This window comes from Squalius cephalus (assembly GCF_949319135.1).
Source record: "Squalius cephalus genome assembly, chromosome: 1".
In the NCBI taxonomy this organism is placed as follows: domain Eukaryota; kingdom Metazoa; phylum Chordata; class Actinopteri; order Cypriniformes; family Leuciscidae; genus Squalius; species Squalius cephalus.
The window spans coordinates 51,589,897-51,613,033 of NC_137122.1; the positions used below are offsets into that span (position 1 = coordinate 51,589,897).

Consider the following 23,137-nt stretch of genomic DNA (forward strand, 5'->3'; position numbering starts at 1 on the left):
CAATTAAGTTGGTGCAGCAGAGACTGTAATTTGGACTTTTGGTTACTAGTCAAATGATGTTTTATAAACAAAGTTCGGGAGGAGCACGTTCAAATAATCAATCCAATCTACTCGTCATCAAACAATTATGTCTACCCTAATCAGCATGACAAGAAGTATATATATATATCCACTCTGTCAACTCACCTAACATTCCTTGACAGTTTTCCAGCATCCCTCCACCACCCCGACTCCTCACTCTTGGCTCAATCTTTTACAGCCAGGAATACGGGGGGAGTACTCTGGGTTCGGGCCGAATACCGAGCCCGGAGCCCTCTCCTCGGACAGCACGCCAAATACGCATTTATTCTATCTGACTTATTTGTAAGTATGAACTAGTGAAACGGTATTTAACATCTTGGAGATGTTATCAGACAGAAGATCTGCTCCGATTCTACTTGGGTGTAAGCCATCAGCGCGGAAGAGCCTAGGACGTTCCCAAAACAGATTCCAATTATTTACAAAGAGCAGTTTCTGCTCATTGCACCATGACATTAACCATTCATTTAGCGCAAATAATCTACTGAACTTTTCATGCCCTTGTCGGTACGTGGGAAGTGGTCCAGACACAATGATAGTTTTTTCAGGCGATGTGCTGTGTACCGTCTCGATCAGGCTCCTGAAGTCTTTCTTCAGAACCTCCGTCTGCCGCAGCCTGATATCGTTCACTCCCGCGTGCAACACGACGGCTCCGACACGCTCGTCACTGTTCAAGATCTCGGGTACCCGCGCAGCGACATCAAGAACACGAGCACCAGGAAAGCAGTGAGTGCGCACCTTACTTTTACCTAACGTAGCGTGGACGTGCCGGACAATGGAATTGCCGATGATCATAGCATCGCGTTCTGTTTCGCGAAGAGGGGAGAAGCGGTTCTGGGTGGAGATCTCGAAAACCGGGAAGGGCGGAGAGATTCTTGCTCTGGTCCTGGCCCGCGTCTTCCGCTGCGGAACCAGCCAGGCTTCGTGGTGGCGTGTCGGAGCCGGAGTGAATGAAACCATGGCTGAGGGTGACCTAGTCGCTCGGGACCAATGCTGAGAAACGCACGGAGTAGACGAGGTCGGGGTGAGCGGATTATTACTAATGTTAGTCACTGATTTGTGTGCATCGGCGTGTGATGTTTCAAGAGCTAAACGCCAGTCTATCAGCTCGGCTTGTTTCTCTAAAAGGTTGCGGATCTGCTTCTCTACAGCTTCCAGCTCAGACTGCACCGCGTGCAGCTCGAATGTGTCCTCACCTGCACCAAAAGGTAGACAACATACATCTGATATATTCGCCATTTTAACAGATGGACAGTAAGTTAGCAACGACGCTACCAGTGATTCTATCAATATTAATACTAATTTATGACTGAAGTCTTGGATATAAACCGTCTTTTTAGTGGTACGGGTGTAATGTAGACGCACGATAGGCGAGAAAATGTTCGTTTGTCAATGAGTGTAGAAAAGACGCACTCAGCCGTGACCCACAGGTGAAAACCGGTGTTGAATCAGGACTATGTATTGTTTTCTTTTTTTTGGTCTGGACCAAAAGAACCAGGAGAACCGAACTACAAGTGTGAACACACTGAGACAACAGCAGATTCACTGCAGTCACTGACACCTCAGAATAACAACAGCCATATGACATTGTGTTTCACAGCACTTTAATACACAGCCGTCAAATACAGCAAATATGAAGACTAAAACAGCAACATAAATGTGTTTGTGTTTGAATCTGAAACATTTCTCCATGAAATAAATGTGTAAAGGACACAGTCAGCCGAGGTTGAGTGAGTGTTTCACTTCTGTTTGTGTCTCTTCACAGACTGAGGAGGTTTTTGTACGACTGAACATATGAAATGTGTCACTGTGGTATTCGGACAAGGAACAAAACTCATTGTGACTGGTAAGTGATCTTTACACTGTATTTTCAGTTTTTAAAATCGTTTCACTGTATTAAATATAGCCTAAACTTCATTATAGAAATATAAACTCATTATTGTAGTTAATTTAGATAAATGTGTGAATTCAGTCAGAGACAGTTTTATCAGCACCTCCAGTAAACAGTCCTGAAATACTGACAAGACTTTCACTGCAGCTTTAACTTTCATCTGTGTTTTTATCTGGTTGTACTTTTTATTCAATTAAGAATAATAATAATAATTATTATTATTATTATTATTATAGAACAGACTTTTTCATGTTGTGATTTAAGGACAAGCATCTACTTTGTGTTTAATTTTATTTTAATTTTTAAAAATCCTCATTGAACTAATTATGTACAGTATCTGTGAAACAACACATGAGAAGTTGACCTGCAGTGTGACGTGCTGTATTACATCTAAAACTGTTTTGCTAAATGTTTTTTTAATAATTATTATACATGAAGCTTTTATTAACTAGTGTATTACTCAATTTGTACCTTTATGTCACGCTGTATAGACAGTTGAAAATGAGCTAGTGAAGGCACGAAGATGATTAAAAATGGTAGAAAATATAGTGTCAGCATCTAAAATATACACTGTGTGACAAATATATTCACATTTCAACCTAAAATCTCGATGTAGAAAATAACAATCCAACAAACTACCCACATACATGCACTATTTTGTGTTGCAAGTCAATAAAGACATTGAGATGCATGTTTTAAACATAAATAATTATGATATTATTTATTTATTAAATAATTTGACATGTTGACATGGTGATGTGTGACATTTTCAAAGTTTAAATGTAGTCAGAGTTTAATATGTCAGATGTGTGTCTGAGATGCAGATGTTTGTCCATGTTAATGGTGATTTGTGTTGATGCTGATGCAGATGTTTGTTCATGTTAATGGTGATTTGTGTTGATGCTGATGCAGATGTTTGTCCATGTTAATGGTGATTTGTGTTGATGCTGATGCAGATGTTTGTCCATGTTAAATGATGTTTTATTAACAAAGTTCGGGAGGAGCACGTTCAAATAATCAAGCAATCAATCAATCAACTCATCAAACAATTACCATGTCTACCCTATCAGCATGAGAGGAAGCATATATATATATTCACTCTGTCAACTCACCTAACTTCCTTGACAGTTTTCAGCATCCCTCCACCACCCCGACTCCTCACTCTTGGCTTGTTCTTCACAGCCAGGAATACGGGGGGAGTACTCTGGGTTCGGGCCAAATACCGAGCCCGGAGCCCTCTCCTCGGACAGCACGCCAAATACGCATTTATTCTATCTGACTTATTTGTAAGTGTGAACTCGTGAATGGTGATTTGTGTTGATGCTGATGCAGATGTTTGTCCATGTTAATGGTGATTTGTTTTGATGTTGATGCAGATGTTTGTTCATGTTAATGGTGATTTGTGTTGATGCTGATGCAGATGTTTGTCCATGTTAATGGTGATTTGTGTTGATGCTGATGCAGATGCTGATGTTGCTCCTCCTGTGCTGAACATCCTCCGTCCATCCAGAGAAGATCTGATCAGCTCCAGTAAAGTCACTCTGGTGTGTCTGATCAATCACATGTCTGTGGCTTTTGCTGATGTGCGCTGGCTTGTGAACGGGAACTCTGTTACTACAGGTGTCTTCACCGGCTCTGCTGAACAGCAGCCTGATCAGAAATTCAAGATGAGCAGTTATTTAACCATTGAGAGCTCAGAGTGGGACAAAGACCAAGAGCTGACATGTGAAGCGTCTGTCGCCTCAAAAATCACCAGCACAAGCATCAAGAAATCTCAATGCAGCGACTAAACTCAGAGGATCTGATGTGTTGTTTGAGGGATTATGATAGCGAGTGATAATATCTTCTGACGTAGTATAATAGAAATCATGAATATATATTAAAAATAGTTCAAGAATGTAACTTAGTAGCCTGAACTGTGTCGTTTTCTGCAGACAATATTCTGGCTTTAATGCTGATGTAAGATGATTTACAACCTGTTTAATAAACCGCATGTTCAACAAACAGTTTTCTTCTTGATTTTGTAAAAAAATTAAATATGTAACCATTCAAAATGTATTAACTACTTCTTTACTAAGTCAGTTTTCACTTCTACGATCAATGGAAGAATGAATAATAAAAGTAGTATCATTGTGTAAATACTCATATAAACCATGTCTTCAGTTTTAAAATATGAAACCTCAGATCTTCAGAGGAAAGAGCAAATTAAACGAGTGTTACTGCTAGTAAATATGATTTGTTCAGAGCACAGCAGAGATGAATGTCGTCTGAATATGGAGACGATCACATGACTGATAATGAAGAGTGACTCAATGACAAATGAAAAAATGACTATTATTTGATACAGTAAAGTTACGATCTAAACTATGAGAAACAAAATGCTCCTGATGGCCTGACATTCGTGTGATACGACATCATGTGAATCTGGATTGTAAAGTTGATGCTGAAGTGTGTCTTCTAGCAGATGCAGTGAGCTGTGGAGATTTTCTTCAGGACAGGAAGTTGATTCTGACACACAGGAAACACCTGCTGTTATAATCAGCTCTATGGAAATCAGCAGTTTCTCTGTCTCTTTTTATCTGTTCATTCAACCAGACAAGAGCTTTAACAGCAAATGATCAGGAATCTTCATCTGCACATGAACAATAATGAAGGAGCAATAAAATGAATTCAAAATACTGGCAAGAAGAAAAACAAAATGAACTTAAAAATAAATAATAGTTAGTTAGTTATATAATAGTTGGTGAAATTTGTGACATTGTTTTTGTCTCTTACTGTTTCTAACACTGACTTATGACAGGTTTTAAATATTTCAGAACATCAGAGACTTTTTTTTCTCAAACTTTTGAATTTGTTGCTTGCGTTGTTTTAATGAATAAGAAACTCTTTTGTAAATCAAGTTTCCTCTCACCAAAAAAAATGTTTGATATGTTTGAAGACTTACAATTAAAAAAAAAGAAAGTATTTCAACCTAGTATGTTATTACATAAGTTTAGGTAAATATATTGTATGTTTCGTGATGATGTGTATGATGATGAATGATGATGTCACTGAGAGGCTCCTCCCTCTTCAGTCTCTTATAGCTCGTCTCTGATCGCTCTTCTCTGTTCAGTCTCACATCACACACTCACAACATGCTGACGGTCTTCATCATCCTCATCATCACTCTGTCATGTAAGACATCACTGCAGTTTAAGATGCACATCTAATATGATCATGAATATGTGATATTGAGTCTCAGTAATGGTGTGTTTATTCTCAGGTGTCAGTGGAGTGACTGTAGTGACGCAGAATCCTCCATTAATCTCAGTCAATAAAGCACAGACTGTGTCATTGGTGTGTAACACAGGCAGCTCTACTGATGGTGGACGCTGGTATAAACAGGTCGCAGGAGGAACGCCTCAGTTTGTGTTAAACTCGTACCATAGCTGGAGCTCTCCTGAATATGGATCTGGATTCTCCTCTCCTAAATTTACAGTCTCTTATCCATCGAAGTCCGATTGTCATCTGTCAATCAATAATGTGGATGTTGGTGATTCTGCAGTGTATTACTGTCACACATGGGATGGCTCTGTTAATGAGTTCATATCACAGTGATTCACAGCATGACAAAAACCTCCTCACTGCTCACATTCACTTCTGCTTTTACACTGTAAAACGTTGTACTGTAAATTTACAGTAAAATACTGGCAGCTGACATAGTTTCCAGCCACATACTGTATTTTTACAGAACTAGTACAGTAAACAGCATTTACAGTACTCCACTTCAAAAGCACGATCACAGAACTGACAGCATTCGATAGCATTTTTTTTTTACCACATAGATAGACTATAACTGTAACACTACTTAAAAGCACTTACATTAGCACTGGACCGTCATCAGATTACAAAGCCTGAAACGAAAATTATATATATCAAAAGCAGGTCATGCAAATAACATGGTAAATGTTGCCTATTATGTGAAATATCGAAGTTAACGTTAATGTTAGCTGCTACTTGGTAAACAAGTGGAACAGAGTGAATTGTTTGTGCGGCCGCGGTAGTAAACCGCGTTCGCAAAATCAAACCAAATAGGCCTAACGTTACGTGGAAACAATGTAGAAATGCGAGCGCAAAAAATATATATTTTGACTTACCGTATCACTCAGTTGAACAATTTTCCATCTTCTCAAACTCTAAATCCCACTTATCGTCACAGGCGCAGGTTAGATTATTCAGATGACAAATTCTTCCATCCATCTTCATGTAACGTTGTTGTACATTTTCTGCTGCTTCAAAGGCAACTAATGTTTGAAACACGAACCGAAGCTCACAAAAGCTTAAAAATTGCTCACAGATTCGCAGACACTGTTTATCTTGATAACAGGAATGATTATTCTGTTCAGTTGAATCCCGCTGACAAATCAAGTTTGCCTGTAGTAGCTACTGTCTGCTCGCGTCACATTTGAACTGAATTGAGCGCGAAAGGAATCAATTCCACAATGCAATGCCTTTACAGTATGATACTGTAATACGAATTTATCGGGTTGAAAACAGAAATGTGCTGTATATTTACAGCTGTTCTGTAAAAGATACAGCCTAATACTGTATTATGGAAATACAGTACAATTCTATAGGAAATTCGCTGTAAATTTACAGTAAAGGGTTACAGTGTAGACAACAGATGATAAGAGTACTACTTCACTTCTCAGATTCATGATGAATTACAAACTAATCACAGATGCTGAGAATATTCTCCAATTTCTTAACTGTGTCTGTTAAGTTAACTCGTCTCTTGCTTTTATGATGTTATTTGTCCTGTTTGGAGCTGGAGACATCTAAAACAGATTATAGTCTGACCATCAGTAATGTGGATGTTGGTGATTCTGCAGTGTATTACTGTAGCACATGGGACAACTCTGTTAAAGAGTACGTATCACAGTGATTCACACCATGACAAAAACCTCCTCACTGCTCACATTCACTTCTGCTTTTAGACAACAGATGATAAGAGCACTACTTCACTTCTCAGATTCATGATGAATTACAAGCTAATCACAGATGCTGAGAATATTCTCCAATTTCTTAACTATTGTGTCTGTTAAGTTAACTCATCTCTTATGTTGCTTTTATGATGTTATTTGTCCTGTTTGGAGCTGGAGTCTTACCATGGCTGAAGCTCTCCTGAATATGGATCTCACTTCACCCATCTCTTCTCCCTCTCCTTTTCTTAAACTCTCTCCTCCTCATCTCTTTCTACCTGTTTCACTCTTCCTCTCCCGTTCCTCAACTCTCTCCACCATCTTCCACACCTCTTTCTTTTGCCTTCTCATGCTTCTTTTTTTTATCTTTACTGCAATTGTGAAAGCTGTGTAAACAATTAGAAGAACTGCATTTCCAGTGATGTGTGTATTATTAACCATCAGATTAGCCTACTAGTTTGGGGCCAAGTGAAATCACGCTATATGCAATTGAGAATATGACACACTTACAATCTGTTTAGGACAATTATAAAGCATTCAGATCTCTGTGTTAATTGTTTTGAGAGCAGTGATCTGAGTTTGTGTCAAATCAATTAGGTGTGTTCGACATCGGCTGCGACTGGATGTAAGCGATCGGCGAGAGTAGCCGCGTGCAGGCGGGGAGGAGCTGCAAACGGAGACGTGAAGTCGGACACTTTCTGGTTCCCGTAGTGACCGCTCACGTGGTGTTTGCATACTTTACCACAGCTGAAGTGAAATAAATGCAATATTTGCCAAATAATAGATGTTTCAGAGACATTTTCATTCAATACTTTATGTACTGCTTCATACAGCGTCTGTTTGAACAAGAATAAAGTTCAACATAAGCTACTATCAATGAAGTGGAGTCTACGTTTTTTAATCAGTTTTAATTTGATAAACATGACACAATATACCATCACAACTACATGAAAGAGTGTTTACTGTTATAATAAACTGATTTGTGAGCTTTAGAGGAACTAAAGGTGTTTGAATAAACACTAATCCGGCCAATCGTGGAACAACTGTGTCGTCATCAGCCCTCGTGCAGCCGCTCTTGAGAAGCTGTGCTGGCTGAGTTCTCCGGCTACTCTCGAATCGCTCTCGCGGTACTTTGATGGCATACGTCACAGTCATGTGGTGTCGGCGCTGTATCAAGTCGGACAAAATTTCTAACCGGCATGCACTGCTTTAAGTCAGCCAGCGATCGGTCTGCGCAGAGCTGCATTAAGTCGAATGTCACAGGTCGGGGTGGGCCAAGCCAGACTGCACCCACCCCTGGAGACCGGGTACCACCTCGAGGAGCGTGTCAAGGACCAGACAGACAAGAGAATAAAGGAGCAACAGTTTCTTTAAGTTAAAAGCAAATAATTTGAAAAGTCCTAATTAAAATCTTCCTTCTGGTCGCCAGTAGCAATTCGATGGCCCCCTGGGCCGTAGAGGGAAGGACGTTCGTGGCAGCCCTGCAGCTCGTTGAAGAGGGATCAGAGGGAACTCACACCGTCCAGGTAGGTCACTGGGTAAGTACTCTTTACAGGACCCTTGAGGAAGTCGTGGTTATACGGACCCCATTCGGACTGGAACCAGGTAGTACTCATGGCGGGAATGGAACTAGTCCCGGATGCTGCCCAGAGGTAAGTACCCAGGGAGCGGTGATCTCAAACTCGGACGGATCACAGGGTGGCGAGCGGGCCAGGCCAGGAGGGGAAGCAGGTGAGTATATCCCAGCAGGTGTCCTCTGGGCCAAGCCAAGTGGAACGGGGGCCTTGAGCCGGGACGGGAGAGAACCTTGGACAACTGGACGACACTTCGATCGAGGTACGTGCCGCAGCTATTCTCTTTCTTCTCAACAGCGGCAGCAGCTTGCAACGCGGGCATGGAGGGCCACCAGGCAAGAGGACACTTTAAGTGAGACGCTCCCTCTCGGCTGTGCACTTCTCTCTTTCTAAACAGGGCAGGAGCTTTCGTTGGGGCTTGTGAAGACCACCAGACGGAGAGGACCCTTCGAGCCAGACACTCCACTTCGGCTGTGCGCTTCTCTCTTTCTGAACAGGGCAACAGCTTTCGATAGGAGCGTGTGGAGACCACCAGGCGGGGAGGATGCTTTAAGCGAAACACTTCACTTCCGCTGTACACTGTAACAATGCAACAGGATTTAACCATTCAACAGTAGATGAAACATTCAGCTGCAATACCTTCTCTCTTTCTGAACAGGGCAGCGGCTTTCAATAGGAGCATGTGGAGACCACCAGACGGGGAGGATGCTTTAAGCGAGACACTTCACTTCAGCTGTACACTGTAACAATGTAGCAGGGTTTAACAGTTCAACCGTAGATGAAACATTCAGCTGCAATACCTTCTCTCGTTCTGAACAGGGCAGCGGCTTTCGTTAGGAGCGTGTGGAGACCACCAGGCGGGGAGGATGCTTTAAGCGAGACACTCCACTTCAGCTGTACACTGTAACAATGTAGCAGGGTTTAACAGTTCAACAGCATATAAAACATTCAGCATTAACAGAGCCGGGCTATCTCAAAATGGTAAGTTGGGCGCTTGATATATCAAAACCTTCCTTGGAGACGGCGAGTGAAAGACTGTAAGGAGAGAGTGCACAGCAGACTACTATTACTTCTCCACACGATGAACTTCACTCCATAACACAAACCGTGTGAATCGTCACTTCAGGCACTGCATTCCACTCGCACACCGTGCATTCGAGCCAGCACTCACCCACCGGTCTTTCTCCCACCAGATCGACTCTCGTCTCTCGCAAGGGCTCAACTTCTCTCCAGAGACAGCAGAAAACGGGTGCAGAGATCATCACATTCAGCGAGGAACAGACAAAAGTTGGAGACAGATCAACAATTCACTCGGTGTACTAGTTCACTCGTGCCACACACTTTCCAAACTCTCAACACCACTTCAGTGTTAGTGCATATAAACAACGAATCCAATACTCATCACTTTACGTCTTCCCCACTGCTGACGATATTCCTTGGGTTTTCGTTGATAAATACTTCACTCTCTTCTTTCCACTTCTCAGCTTCAATCTTCGCCCGCTTCACAGCCCAGCCTCAAATACAAAACAGCCCGCCGACAAACACAGTATCTCACGGGAGGAGAACCACACCGACAGTCTGTTTCCTCTCTATTTTTAAAGCCCCACCTGAATACGTGTCCCTCTCACAACACTGCCATAGCAACAGATTCGCGGTGCAATGAGACGGGTGTCCACAGGAGGTCTCCAAATAACACTGCATTCACAAGGGCTTTAATCTCTTTTCTAATTGTTATTTGTCACACCGTGACACGAACAAGCCTATTTTTTTCAGTGATGACATGAGAAGCACATGTGTAGTTTGTCAGATGTGGGTGTGTCTATTGTATGATGTGGGTGTGTCTATTGTATGATGTGGGTGGGTCTTTCAGTGACTCCTCCCTCTCAGAGCTCTTGACTGTCTTAAAGTTTCTCTCTCTGATCATCTCAGCATTATTCTACAGCACTGCTCATCTTTACACGTCACACGGACCAAATCACAAGATGATCACGATATTCTGTGCTTTCTTTACTCTTCTGACCTGTAAGTTTTCCCTGATTTCTGATGTCAGATTTAAAGTGTTTTGACTCACAATCTCATATAAAGGATGTGTTTATTCTGCAGGTGTCAGTGGAGTGACTGTAGTGACTCAGAGTCCATTAATCACAGTCAATAAAGGAGAAACAGCTAAACTGGACTGTAATCTGGGGACAGTAACTGGTTATTCTGCTAGATGGTACAAACAGACTCCAGGAGGAGTTCCTCAATATGTGTTAAAATTTTATCATAGCTCGAGCTCTCCATCATATGGATCTGGTTTCTCTGCTCCTAAATTCACATCAACACACTCATCTAAATCAGATTATAGTCTGATCATCAGTAATGTGGATGTTGGTGATTCTGCAGTGTATTACTGTAGCACATGGGATGACTCTGTTAAAGAGTACGTATCACAGTGATTCACACCATGACAAAAACCTCCTCACTGCTCACATTCACTTCTGCTTCTAGACAACAGATGATAAGAGCACTACTTCACTTCTCAGATTCATGATGAATTACAAGCTAATCACAGATGCTGAGAATATTCTCCAATTTCTTAACTATTGTGTCTGTTAAGTTAACTCGTCTCTTATGTTTCTTCTATGATGTTATTTGTCCTGTTTGGAGCTGGAGTCTTACCATGGCTGAAGCTCTCCTGAATATGGATCTGGATTCTCCTCTCCTAAAACTACAAATGTACACTATAGTACAACACTCATAAATATAGACGTGGAATGTCTTTTTAACACTTTTGATCTGTTTCAGCTTCTCTCAAGAATAATCTATAATTTATTACATGGTCAATTAGGGTGATTTTCCATTTAATTTGAAAGTCTGTACATTCTACGTCTCTTCACTCCTCTTTCATCCCTTCCTTTTGTCTTTGTTCAATTTCTCCTCTTATTCTTTCCCCTTCACCAATGTCCTCCACTTCACCCATCTCTTCTCCCTCTCCTTTTCTTAAACTCTCTCCTCCTCTCCTCTTCATCTCTTTCTACCTTTTCCTCTCCCATTCCTCAACTCTCTTCCACTCTTCCACCTCTTTCTTTCCTCTTCTCATGCTTATTCTTCTTTTTTTTAATTTGCATAACAACGTTTGTTACTTCTGAAAATAGTTTTTATCGTTAATGCAATTGTGATAGCTGTGTAAACAATTACACAAATTGCATTTCCAGTGATGTGTGTATTATTAACCAGAAGATACCAGTTTGGGGCCAAATGAAATAATTCCATGTGCGATTGAGAATACGAGAAATTACAGAGTTTTGTTTGCTGTGTTTGGAAAAATGGTACATACATTTTTGTGGTTTTTTTTTTTTTTTTGTAAATTCAATAAAAAGAGTTGCAAATGTTTTTTCCTGATAATTATAAAATGTTGGGTTGGATATGTAAACTGTCAACATTTGAGAAGCTTGTACTGAATGTTTTGAGAAAAAAAAATGCATATGATTTGTAATTTGTATGAAATAAATGAAAACTTTTGTTTAGGACAATTATAAAGTGTTCAGATCACTGTGTTAATTTTTTTGAGAACAGTGATCTGAGTTTGTGTCAAATCAATTGAGAAAAACTTGAACACATTTTCCTCAGTGAAGAAGTGAGAAGCACGTGTAGTTTGTCAGATGTGGGCGTGTCTATTGTAAGAGGTGGGCGGGTCTTTCAGTGGCTCCTCCCTCTAAGAGCTCTTGACTGTCTTAAAGTTTCTCTCTCTGATCATCTCAGCATTATTCTACAGCACTGCTCATCTTTACTCGTCACACAGACCAAATCACAAGATGATCACGATATTCTGTGCTTTCTTTACTCTTCTGACCTGTAAGTTTTCCTCATTTCTGATGTCAGATTTAAAGTGTTTTGACACACAATCTCATATAAAGGATGTGTTTATTCTGCAGGTGTCAGTGGAGTGACTGTAGTGACTCAGAGTCCATTAATCACAGTCAATAAAGGAGAAACAGCTAAACTGGACTGTAATCTGGGGACAGTAACTGATTCTCCTGCTAGATGGTACAAACAGACTCCAGGAGGAGTTCCTCAATATATGTTAAGATTTAAACATGACTGGAGCTCAGTTGAATATGGATCTGGTTTCTCTGCTCCTAAATTCACATCAACACATTCATCTACATCAGATTATAGTCTGATCATCAATAATGTGGATGTTGGTGATTCTGCAGTGTATTATTGTCAAACATGGGACAGCTCTGTTGATGAGGTCGTATCACAGTGATTCACACCATGACAAAATCCTCCTCACTGCTCACATTCACTTCTGCTTTTAGACAACAGATGATAAGAGCACTACTTCTCTTCTTAATCCATTATGATTAATCTAATTTACTAACTAAAACTTTACTTTTCTGTCCTGTCAGTAATTATTTTAGAAAAATATGTTTATCAACATATATAAGTGAAGTTATTAATGTAATTTCGGGAGGAGTACGCTCATCTAATCTTCTAATTAATACCAAGATATAAAACCAGCCTCTTATCATTTCTCGTGGTTAGTTCTTTCGACATCCCTCCTCCTCTCCTTCTCCTCCTTTTGTACCATACTTGGCCTGTGTAATAGGGGGCGATCGGAGCTCGAGGAGAATGTCCTCTCTGAGCCCCTCTATAGCGGACAGCAAGCCAAATCCGTTTACCACTTACGCTAAGATTATATGGGCACACAAACTCGTGAATGTTGTGTATTCCAGGTCTTCTGAAGCTACAGCAGTTTCTCATCTCTGGTCCTCAGGTGTAAAGACACACTTTCTTGAAGTGACCATAGCATGTTCCCTTCACTAACAAACTTACAGTATGTGATGGATTCAGTTGTTCACTTTCGTTTGAAACGCCCGACAAACGGCATCTTCTTCCCAAAGTGAATTCACTCAATGTTAACAACAGATTACTCTCATCTTTGGCTGCAAATAATCATGCAATCTCATCTACAAATGAACAATAATAACACAGAAAAAAATGTGTCCCACTTTATATTAAGTGGCTTTAAGTTCTATGTACTTACATCAAAACATATGTACAATGTACTTATTGTGTTCATGTTGTAAAACACTTTGCTGCTGTTAAGGTGTGATACAGGGAAGGTTAGGGACAGGTTTGGTGGCATGGGTTGGTTTAATGGTGGGTTGAGGTGTGAAGGAAGGGTCAACAGTTTAAATATAAATGTAATTACATAAATGAATTACAGCTATAGTTACAATGTAAAAATGTAAAATGTAAAAGTAAAAAAAAAAGTACAATGTAAAAACATGTATGTACACAATAAGTCTATTGTATCAAATGATTAATTTCAATGTTAGTACATATAGTACTTAATGCCACATAATATAAAGTGGGACCAAAACAATTAATGACAGCAACTGGTGAAAAAGATGACAAACAAACACTTTATCTCGTGTCTTAAAGCTAGAAATTCCTCATGCTAAAAAAACTGCATAAAAACAGCTTGTCGGTTGTCAGCTCCATCATATACCATCATAATTACTCACAGCGAGCGAATTTAGCGCAGAACACAGCATTGTTTTGGATGTTCGACAAGTTCCATCGCAACATATAATATTTTCTTTTTTCTTTTCTTTGTATCTTTAGGTCTGGTGTTAAAAATGACACTGTGAATGCTGAGCGAATCAGGACTATGTATTGTTTTCTTTTTTCGGTCTTGACCAAAAGAATCAGGAGAACCGAACTACATGTTGTTCTCTCAGGGGTGTCAAAGTTGATGAAATTAATTGTACTGATTATAATTTTTCAGGTGTCAGATCTGTGAAAGTGTTCAAACAGAAACCCTCTGTGCTGACAGAACAAAAAGGCAAATCTGTGACTATGAATTGTAACGTTGTAAAGGATGATGGCTATTATGTCAGCTGGTATAAACAGAGTCCAAATGCAGCTCCTCAGTTTGTGTTGAGATTCTATCAGTCACACAGCTCTCCTAACAAATATGGAGATGGTTTTACATCCAGCCGCTTCACATCTACAGCTCAGTCAAAGATTGACTATAGTCTGATCATCAGTAATGTGGATGTTGGTGATTCTGCAGTGTATTACTGTAACACATGAGACAACACTGCTAAAGAGGTCGTATCACAGTGATTCACACCATGACAAAAACCTCCTCACTGCTCACATTCACTTCTGCTTTTAGACAACAGATGATAAGAGCACTACTTCACACCTCAGATTAATGATGAATTACAAATGAATGTTGAGATTATTCTGCAATTTCTACTTTATTATAATCTCAATCTATTTACTAACTCTGATTTAGTGTCTCCATCATCTCTAGTGTGTAATCTTGGCGTTATTTTTGATTCACAGCTGACATTTGATGCCCATATTGCAATGATCTTGAAAGCTGCGTTTTTCCACCTCAGAAATCTTGCCAGACTTCGACCCTCTCTATCACTGCCTGATGCAGAAAGGCTTATCCATGCCTTTATTACGCTGAGGCTTGATTACTGCAATTCTCTTTATTCTGGTCTTCCTGATGAGTCTAATGAGAAACTTCAATATATTCAAAATTCAGCCGCACACATCCTGACTTACACAACTGCTCGTCATATTTCTCCAGTTCTTTATAGACTGCATTGGCTTCCAGTACAGGCACGTATTGATTTTAACACTTAGATTTTAAACATATAAAGCTGTTCATGGGTCAGCTCCAACATATCTTCGTAACATTCAAACTCATTCTCTACGTCCTTCCGACTCTTGTACTCTTCAGCCTACATTAAAACTGAAGTCTATGGGTGGTCGAGCTTTTTCCGTTTCTGCTCCAAGGTTATGGAATGCTTGGTAACACTTTAGAATAAGGTTCCTTTGTTAATGAATAACTACAAAGGAACAAATGAGTAACACATTATTAACAATCTAGTAACTACTATTGTTCGGTTCTTTAAGACTCTCCCCACCGAACGGGGCGTCAGGAGAGGACACGTTGTTATGACTCTTTGTGGTTTTTTATTTACTGTGATTAATTTTCCATACACAGTTGATTAGTCCACAAATAACAGGTTATAAACCTGTAAAAAATAGAAAAGCTATGGCGTAAACAACAATATTGATAGCCACATACATAATATAGCATAAAATCTGAATAATACACAAATATAAATAAAAATATAAATTCCAAATATAGTCAGTATTTAGTATTATAAATATTATAATATACTTAGTGTTTAAACTGAATGACTAAACAAAGCACATGCATCTAAACACAGAAATGCAACAATTTCACACACACCAAATGTACATGAATGTCAATGTTACACATTAAACCAATAGCCCAAAACCACAAAAGTGTTCTCAGTATGTTGGCCTAAAGTGAAAACCAGTGAGTGTAGTTTTAAATAGCAACGCTGAGCATAGCAATCCATTATATTACATTACATCCAGTGTAAAGCGACTAACTACATTACCCATCAAGCACCGCAAACAGGAAGTAACTCGTGTGATAGTGAAACGCTCCAATTTCAAACATTCGCTGGAATATACACAGATACTATCGAGCCGACAATGATAAACATCAGACCGCAAACAAGGTTTTATCAGCGTGACCAAAGTAACAGTTATCAAGCATTACAATTGCGCCCAGACAATCGGCAGCACAGTGGTAGCGCAAGTTTGCACATATACTGTTTACAGACAAACCGCAGCTCAATGGATAGAAACAGCAGCTTACCGTTGGCGCATCTCTCCTGACGAAACAACATGCCAAAACTAGTACTCGCTCCCGCTTATAGCTCGTGCTCATTCATACTGGATTCTAACACACCGTTTTTTACTGGTCTACGTTTCAACTCTTGACTGGCCCGTGCTTTAATCAGGTAAGTGAACCTCCCACTTATTAACCTGCGTTACATTGCTGTTAAACACCCGTGACGTAGTGAACGCGACACCTCCCACTTGACCGACTGATCATGTGATTCAAGGCGGTCACAGACAAAACATTACATTACACCACATAATTTTTTTTTTTTTTTTTTTCATGAAGAATAGGACGCCATTGTCACTGTTCAGGCACCTCCCCAGACAGATGTGTGGTATTCTGCCAGGTTTGGTCATATGAGGTATGTACTCTTCATTCTTCGTGAATGGTGGTGCAAGTGGGCAAAGGCGGCATAGATACGTACCCACCAGCGAGGAGAGAGAGAGAGAGAGAGAGAGAGAGAGAGAGAGAGAGAGAGAGAGAGAGAGAGAGAGAAACAGAGAGGTATCCTGAGGTTATGCCTTCAGAATCGGGGGGCTTGGGCGCTTGGGCAGCACCTGCAGAACTGGTGGCCGAAGAGACGAGGTCTAGGAGTCACTGGTCTTCCACAGGGATGAGGACTACCAGTCTTCTCACGTCTCTCCGTAGGATGACTGACGTCAGCTGCTGAGGGTTCCTCTTAAGTTGCCCAACTGTTAGGGAGGCAGGAGGACCTGCACACGTCTTAAAGGGGTCATATAATGCCATTTTTGTACAAGCTAATATGATTCTTTAGGGTCTAAATTAAAAGTTTGTAATATACTTTAATTAAAAATTCTCATTAGTATTGTAAGAAAACACTAATTTTACCTGGTCAAAAACAGCTCTGTTTTCAGCACGCCGTTTCAGTGCATGTGTCTTTAAATGATAATGAGCTTTGCTCACCCCGCCCCTCTGTTCTGTGGGTACACCGTATCTAACACAATAACCACGTGTTATTCGTTATAAACGTGTGATTATGAATTATATTGAGAACGTCGTACATAGAAAACATGCCGTAATGTACCCTGAGTGTAAACCTTAGACGCATTCATTGTGAAGCCTGCAGCAAGGTTTGCAAATTTCGCAAAGATTAATATAAATACTAATATAAAGGTTAATAAAACATTACACTCACATCTTCTGGAGGTTCAGCAGTAACACGTTGGTACCGATCCGTTTTTTCTCGTTTGTAAAGCTGTCTGGTGTGAAATGATTCGCGTAAACATGAAAGCATGGACGATCGTGGGGAATCCCCGTGAGGGAATCCCCGCGTCAATCCTTTGGGCATATCGCTTCAAAAACAAAACTCAGCCACTGCATCTTCAACGGCTCAGATTTAGGAACATCCAAATGACTGCTGTGTTCCTTATTACATCTAAGAACAGAACACCACAATCGCTTAGACGCCATTCTACTCCAGCATATCAACAATGGCGGACTACTATGACGACGGCTGTCACAGCTCGCTCAGGGCGGGTCTTGTGTTGAAACACGGCTGTCAATCACAATCGCGGGAGGGGCGTACGATCTTATGACGTCACAATATCGAACGGCTTGATTTCATAGATGGTCAAACATATATGGAGATTAAAACAAAACCACTGGATGGATTTTAATCATGATAGGATGGTTGTGTACAGGCACTGCCAACAGACATTTCAGTGCAATCAACTTGTAAAAGTGCATGTACCATTATATGACCCCTTTAACGTCTGCGTCTCTCACAAGTCCTTTCTTGTCAGGGTACACAGCCTGGATCCGTCCGAGCCGGAATTGCCCTCGCAGTGCGTTTTGATCAGCAATCCAAACAATGTCACCGATTGCTACATTCCTTTGGGTCTGGTGCCACTTTGGCCGAATGAATAAGTTAGGTCCGGCTAGTTCACTCCACTTCTTCCAGAACATATCCACACCAATCTGGATGGCTCTGAGACGGCGCCAGGGATGTCAAGTGCATAAGTCAATTCCTCCTGTATCTCCTCCTTGCCTAGTTCTTCCGAGAAGCAGAGTATTGGGGGTCAAATACTCTACAGAGTCTTCTTGTTCTTGTGCCCTGGCGTCAATTGGCCTTTCATTGGTGAGGTTAGCTGCCTGGTAGAAGAGGGTTTGGAGTTCACCCCAGGTGAGTGAGCTTGTTGTCCCTCCGAGGCTAGTGAGAGCCCTTTTTATGAGCTTAACTGCAGCTTCCGCAGCCCCGTTGCGATGAGGTGCGTCAGCCGGATGAAAGTTCCATGCCCACACTGTCCCATTCTTGCCGGCTTTGTCCTCTATTGATGCTTCCCGTAAGGTAGCTAAGTACCTATGCAAGTCTTGTAGGGCAGGTTTAGCTCCAATGAAATTGGTTTCCCTATCTGACCACAATTTTCTGGGATGGCCTCTCAATGATACAAAGCGAGAGTAAGATTGAAGAAAGCTTTCAAATGATTGGTCATCAACGAGGTCCGCATGAACTGCCCTTGATGCCATGCAACAGAATACTATGCCCCAGACTTTTTTCCCTGTTCTTTTCTTAACAGCATCCTTGATTTCAAAGGGGCCGAAGAGGTCAAGTGTGGTATACTCAAATGGGTTAGCACGCTGTGAGCGTTCTGGCGGCAGATCACTCATCTTCTGCTGGCACATCTTCCCTTTTAGTTTGCGACATGTAATACAGTCGTTTGCAACTCTCTTTACTATCCTCCGACCTTGCACAATCCATGCTTTCCTCCTGGTGCGCAGAAGCGTGGCAGCAACACCTTCATGGTTCTCGTCATGAGCTTCTCTTGACAGTAGCGTTCATGAATGAAATGGAATTAAAGGAACAGCTGTTCCATCTTCATTCCAGGACTGGATTCGTCCACCACAGAGAAGGATTCCTGTGCTCTCGTCCTTGTGGACCACCAAGCGGTTCAGCGTTGAGTCCAGGAACTGACTACCATCTTGGGCTGCGAGGACCAGGTCTCGGAAGGCTTGTGCTCTCTCCTCAATAGACAGGATAGAGCGGTTTGCCTCCCACTTTGATGAGTCTGGTGCCTGGCATCTTCTCAGCCAGTTTTCTGCAGCCCGTCGAGTCCAGGCTATAGAACCACACAGCTTGGAAAGAGAACTGAAGCGTTGAGGTTCCACAAGGCGCACCAGTCCAATTGCCCAGGGCCTTCTCTGTCTGTCTGCTGATGTTCCATCCTGGACAGCTGGCGATGTCTGTCTACTGTTGACTCCTTCATGCTTGAGGTCCGCCTTGATGTCAGGCCCGTTGAGGCCAATTCTTTCCTTTGACTGGGCCCTGGTGACCACTGCTGAGAAGGCTTTCCGCTGAAGTTTTCCCACATCTTCAGCAGCAGAGGATGTAATCTCACTGGCCATCTTCATAGGCCAGTCGGTCTTGGGCAATTTCAGGAACTCAGGGCCTCGCTGCCACTCTGACCCTTCGTTAAGTTCCTCAGGAGTTGCACCTCTGGTAAGTATGTCAGCAATGTTTCGTCTGCCTTCAATCCACCTCCAATCTTCCAAATATCCGGCTTTCTGAATCTCACCGATTCGATTAGCAAAAAAGGTCTGGAAGCCGTAGCTGTCCTTTTGGATGGCTGCCAGGATTGTTTGGCTGTCCACAAAGTGAATCCATTGCTTGATTTTAATGTGGCAGTGCTTCTCAAAATACTTTTTTAGGCGGGTAGCGAAGACCGCGCCACAGAATTCCGCCTTGATCACATCTCCCTTTTGGTCGAGAGGGGTCAGTTTAGCTGGATTTGGATTCCACCAACTTCACTACAACTTTGTCTCGGATTTCCCACCGCAGATAGAGTACAGCTCCATAGGAGGATTCGCTTCCATCTGAGAACGTGATCCCTTTTGGTGGGCCTATGGCTCCAGGCGGCGTGAGGCTTCTCTCAAACCTTACCTGGCCAAGTCGCACGATTTCTTCAAAGAGCGTTATTGCGGCTTCTCGAAGTTTTAGTGAGAGAGGGGCATCCCATGTGTCTTTAGATGGATTGTCCTTGCCAGCTTCCTGGAATGATTCTCGTACCAACATCACTCCCTTCTGTTTGGCTGGTGAGGCAAGACCAATCGGGTCGTATAATGCGGCAATCTGGCTAAGTAGTATGCGTCGGGTAAGGGGATTTGGTGTTCCTTCCCTGAAATCCTCCATGCTCAGATTAAATCCTGTCCTCATTTTCCCTCTTTTCTTAGAGAAGTTGATAGAAGTCAGCAACCGAAGCTTGTCTGTCTCAGGTTCGTAGCCGACCCCAAGAGCTTTGTTCTCCCCATCATGCATTTGATTGGGCAGTACCAGGGTCCTGGGTACAGTTGTTTCAGGAGGGGCTCCACTCCTCCCACTTTGGCATGACAGAACCCACGGTTTGAGGAAGAAGCCTCCCGCTTTCAAAATCTCCCCCACCCCTTTGGTGATCCTTTCCAGCGTCCTGAGGTCATCGTGTGAGGTCAGGATGTCATCCACATAGCTGTCCTCAGTCAGAGCTCGCCGTTCTTCAATCATATCAGCAAACTGAGGAAGGTTGGCCGTCTCCTTCATTGCAACTTGGGCGATACATCCTGCGGGTTTATCACCGATATTGACTCTGACAACTGCAAACACCTCAATGTTGTCCTCAGGGTTGTCTCTCCAGAGAAAGCGGTGGAGGTGAACTTCATCATCTTTCAGCCACACTGAGTTATACATCTTTTTTACGTCACCCAGTGCGGCATGGAGTCCACTCCTGAACCTCAAAAGGACACCTCTGATGGGATTGAGTACATCGGGACCCTTGTGAAGGAGATCATTTAGACTTATGCCTCGGAACTCTTGGCTACTATTCCACACAATTCTCACAGGAGTTGAGGAGGAGTGCGGGTTCGGTGCAACCAGATGGCTGATGTACCATTTAGGTCCTTCCCAGTTGTTAATTTCCTCCCTTGTGAGTTTTGCAGCAGCCCCTCTTGAAACCATTTCATGTATTTGTTCTTTATATGCAGCCTTCCACACAGGTTCCTTCTCCAGACGTTTCTCAGTGTTTCTGAAGGTTGCCTCCACTGCCTGCCGATTGTCTGGCAGTGTTGTGAGGTCTGTCTTCCAGGGATAAGCTGCGTCCCAGTGGGGAGAGTTGCTGTGTTTGTCCGCCAGCACGTATGTTAGGCATTCTTTTATCTTTTCCAGGTCCCGCTCTTCCTTGAGGGTCATTTCTTTTCCTCCAGGGGGGCACCTGCCACACTTGCAGCCGCCACATTGAGGACTGCACGCAGCTCCGATGCTGTCCCACCTGAACCACTCGAAGACCTCTTTGTTGGCGGTTGCAGTGCTCCGGACAAGCGCATTTCCTTCCTCTTCTTGAGGTATGATGGTCTCTTTATACGCCATCGAGGCTGATCTCATGGTCCTTGCAAGGTGAGTTTCAGAGCAGTACACGGCCAGGTCGACTGTCTCAATGAGATCGGGATGAGTTCCCCCAACAGTCTTTCCCAGCGAGGTCTCCCACAATCTTGATTGGCTGGGGAACAAGACGACCTTCCCGATGACTGATAAGGAGGTCAATCTTTGTGGGACGGACCAGTTCGTCTCTGGGTACATTGGGGAAGAACTTCTGCAGTTGCTCGGCAGTGACTAATTGAGTCACCTCCGCAATGTTTTCCAGGCCATAGCAGAGAATTTTGTGCTCTGCCACTTTTCCCTTGGATGTCTTCACCTTTAGCCGCAGGGAATATCTTTTGGTCAGGACAGTCTTCTTCATCCCCCCGACTCCATGGACTATAAGCCTGATGTTCTCACCGCACAGTCCAAGGCGATCGGCCGTTTCATTGGTGATATAATTGGTGTCAGATGCAAGGTCGATTAGGGAGCCAATAAGGCAACCCGAGTTTGTCGTCACTTCCATCAGCATCATCACCACTGGATGTTCTTGCAGTCCATCTCCAGCCTTGGCGCATACAGTTGATGATATCTTGTTTGAGAACGCATTCTTGTATTTCTCCCTTTGTTCTGGAGTAAGCTCTGCCAGAAACTCCTCTTGTTTGTTGGTTAGGCCAAGTTTCTTTCCTCCAATTTTTATGGTGCTCTGCTCCTCACTGCTGCTGTCCTTCTTTGGAGTCGGTGGCTTAGGACACAGAAGGTAATTGTGGTCCGACACCCCTCCTTTCCGACAGTCTACTTTCGGGCAGAGGTATCTGGGTGTGCATCCTTTCCCATCCTTGGGGTGGTGCCGCAAACACTTGGAGCACAACCCTAGCTTCTTCACATGGGCCCTTTTCCTCAAGAGATCTTGCTCCCTGAAGACCTTACACGCAAATAGCTTGCCGGCATGAGAGTCATCTTCACATATAGTACAGCTGGGATGGTCGTCCATCTGACCTGCTGTGGATTTAGTGAAAGCCTTCCTCCCTCTCTTATCTGGGTAGTCTGCAGCACCCTTTTCCACAGGGCCTTTGTCTGCAGGGCTTGGCTCCAACTGATCCAACTCTTCAAGAATCTCCTCCTGCTTCTTCAAGAATCCTAGAAGGCAATCAAAATGATACAGTGGAGAGAACCTATTTGCTGGGTCAGTTTTATGCATAATCCACTCCTTCTTGAGTGAACTGGGAAGCTTGCTTTCAAGAGATTGAGCAACAACACAGTTCTTCACGGCATCCTCTTCACCAAGAATCTGGAGGTTGCACAGTGCCCTTTCCACAGCCTGGATCAATTCAATGGTTCTTCTTGGATTGTTTCCTTTGACAGGGGGAAGAGACTGGACCTCGTTGGTGATCATTAGGACTATTTTCGCTCTGTTCCCGTATTTACTGTCCAGCAGCCTGAACATATCGTCGGCGGATCCACAGCTAGATAGGACAAGATCCTTCTTGACCTTTTCGTGGAGACTATTTAATAAGTGGAACTTTTTTATACATTCCACACCTTGTGGGTTACCCA

At 42.5% G+C, this 23,137-nt stretch overlaps 1 pseudogene and 1 gene segment (V, D, J or C); both read left to right on the plus strand.

Moving 5' to 3' along the window:
- The first annotated feature begins 1,581 nt into the window (after positions 1-1,581).
- LOC307160911 (Ig lambda chain C region-like) lies at positions 1,582-4,916 on the plus strand. The segment is given in 2 exons: positions 1,582-1,924; positions 3,434-4,916.
- A 3,453-nt stretch (positions 4,917-8,369) lies between these two features.
- The window catches only part of LOC307166294 (immunoglobulin lambda-1 light chain-like), a 33,973-nt pseudogene continuing 19,205 nt past the window's right edge, over positions 8,370-23,137 (plus strand). The window contains exons 1-3 of the transcript in view: positions 8,370-8,766; positions 8,902-9,078; positions 10,608-10,930. The product of the transcript in view is annotated as an immunoglobulin lambda-1 light chain-like (transcript). The remainder of the gene's footprint in view (positions 8,767-8,901; positions 9,079-10,607; positions 10,931-23,137) is intronic.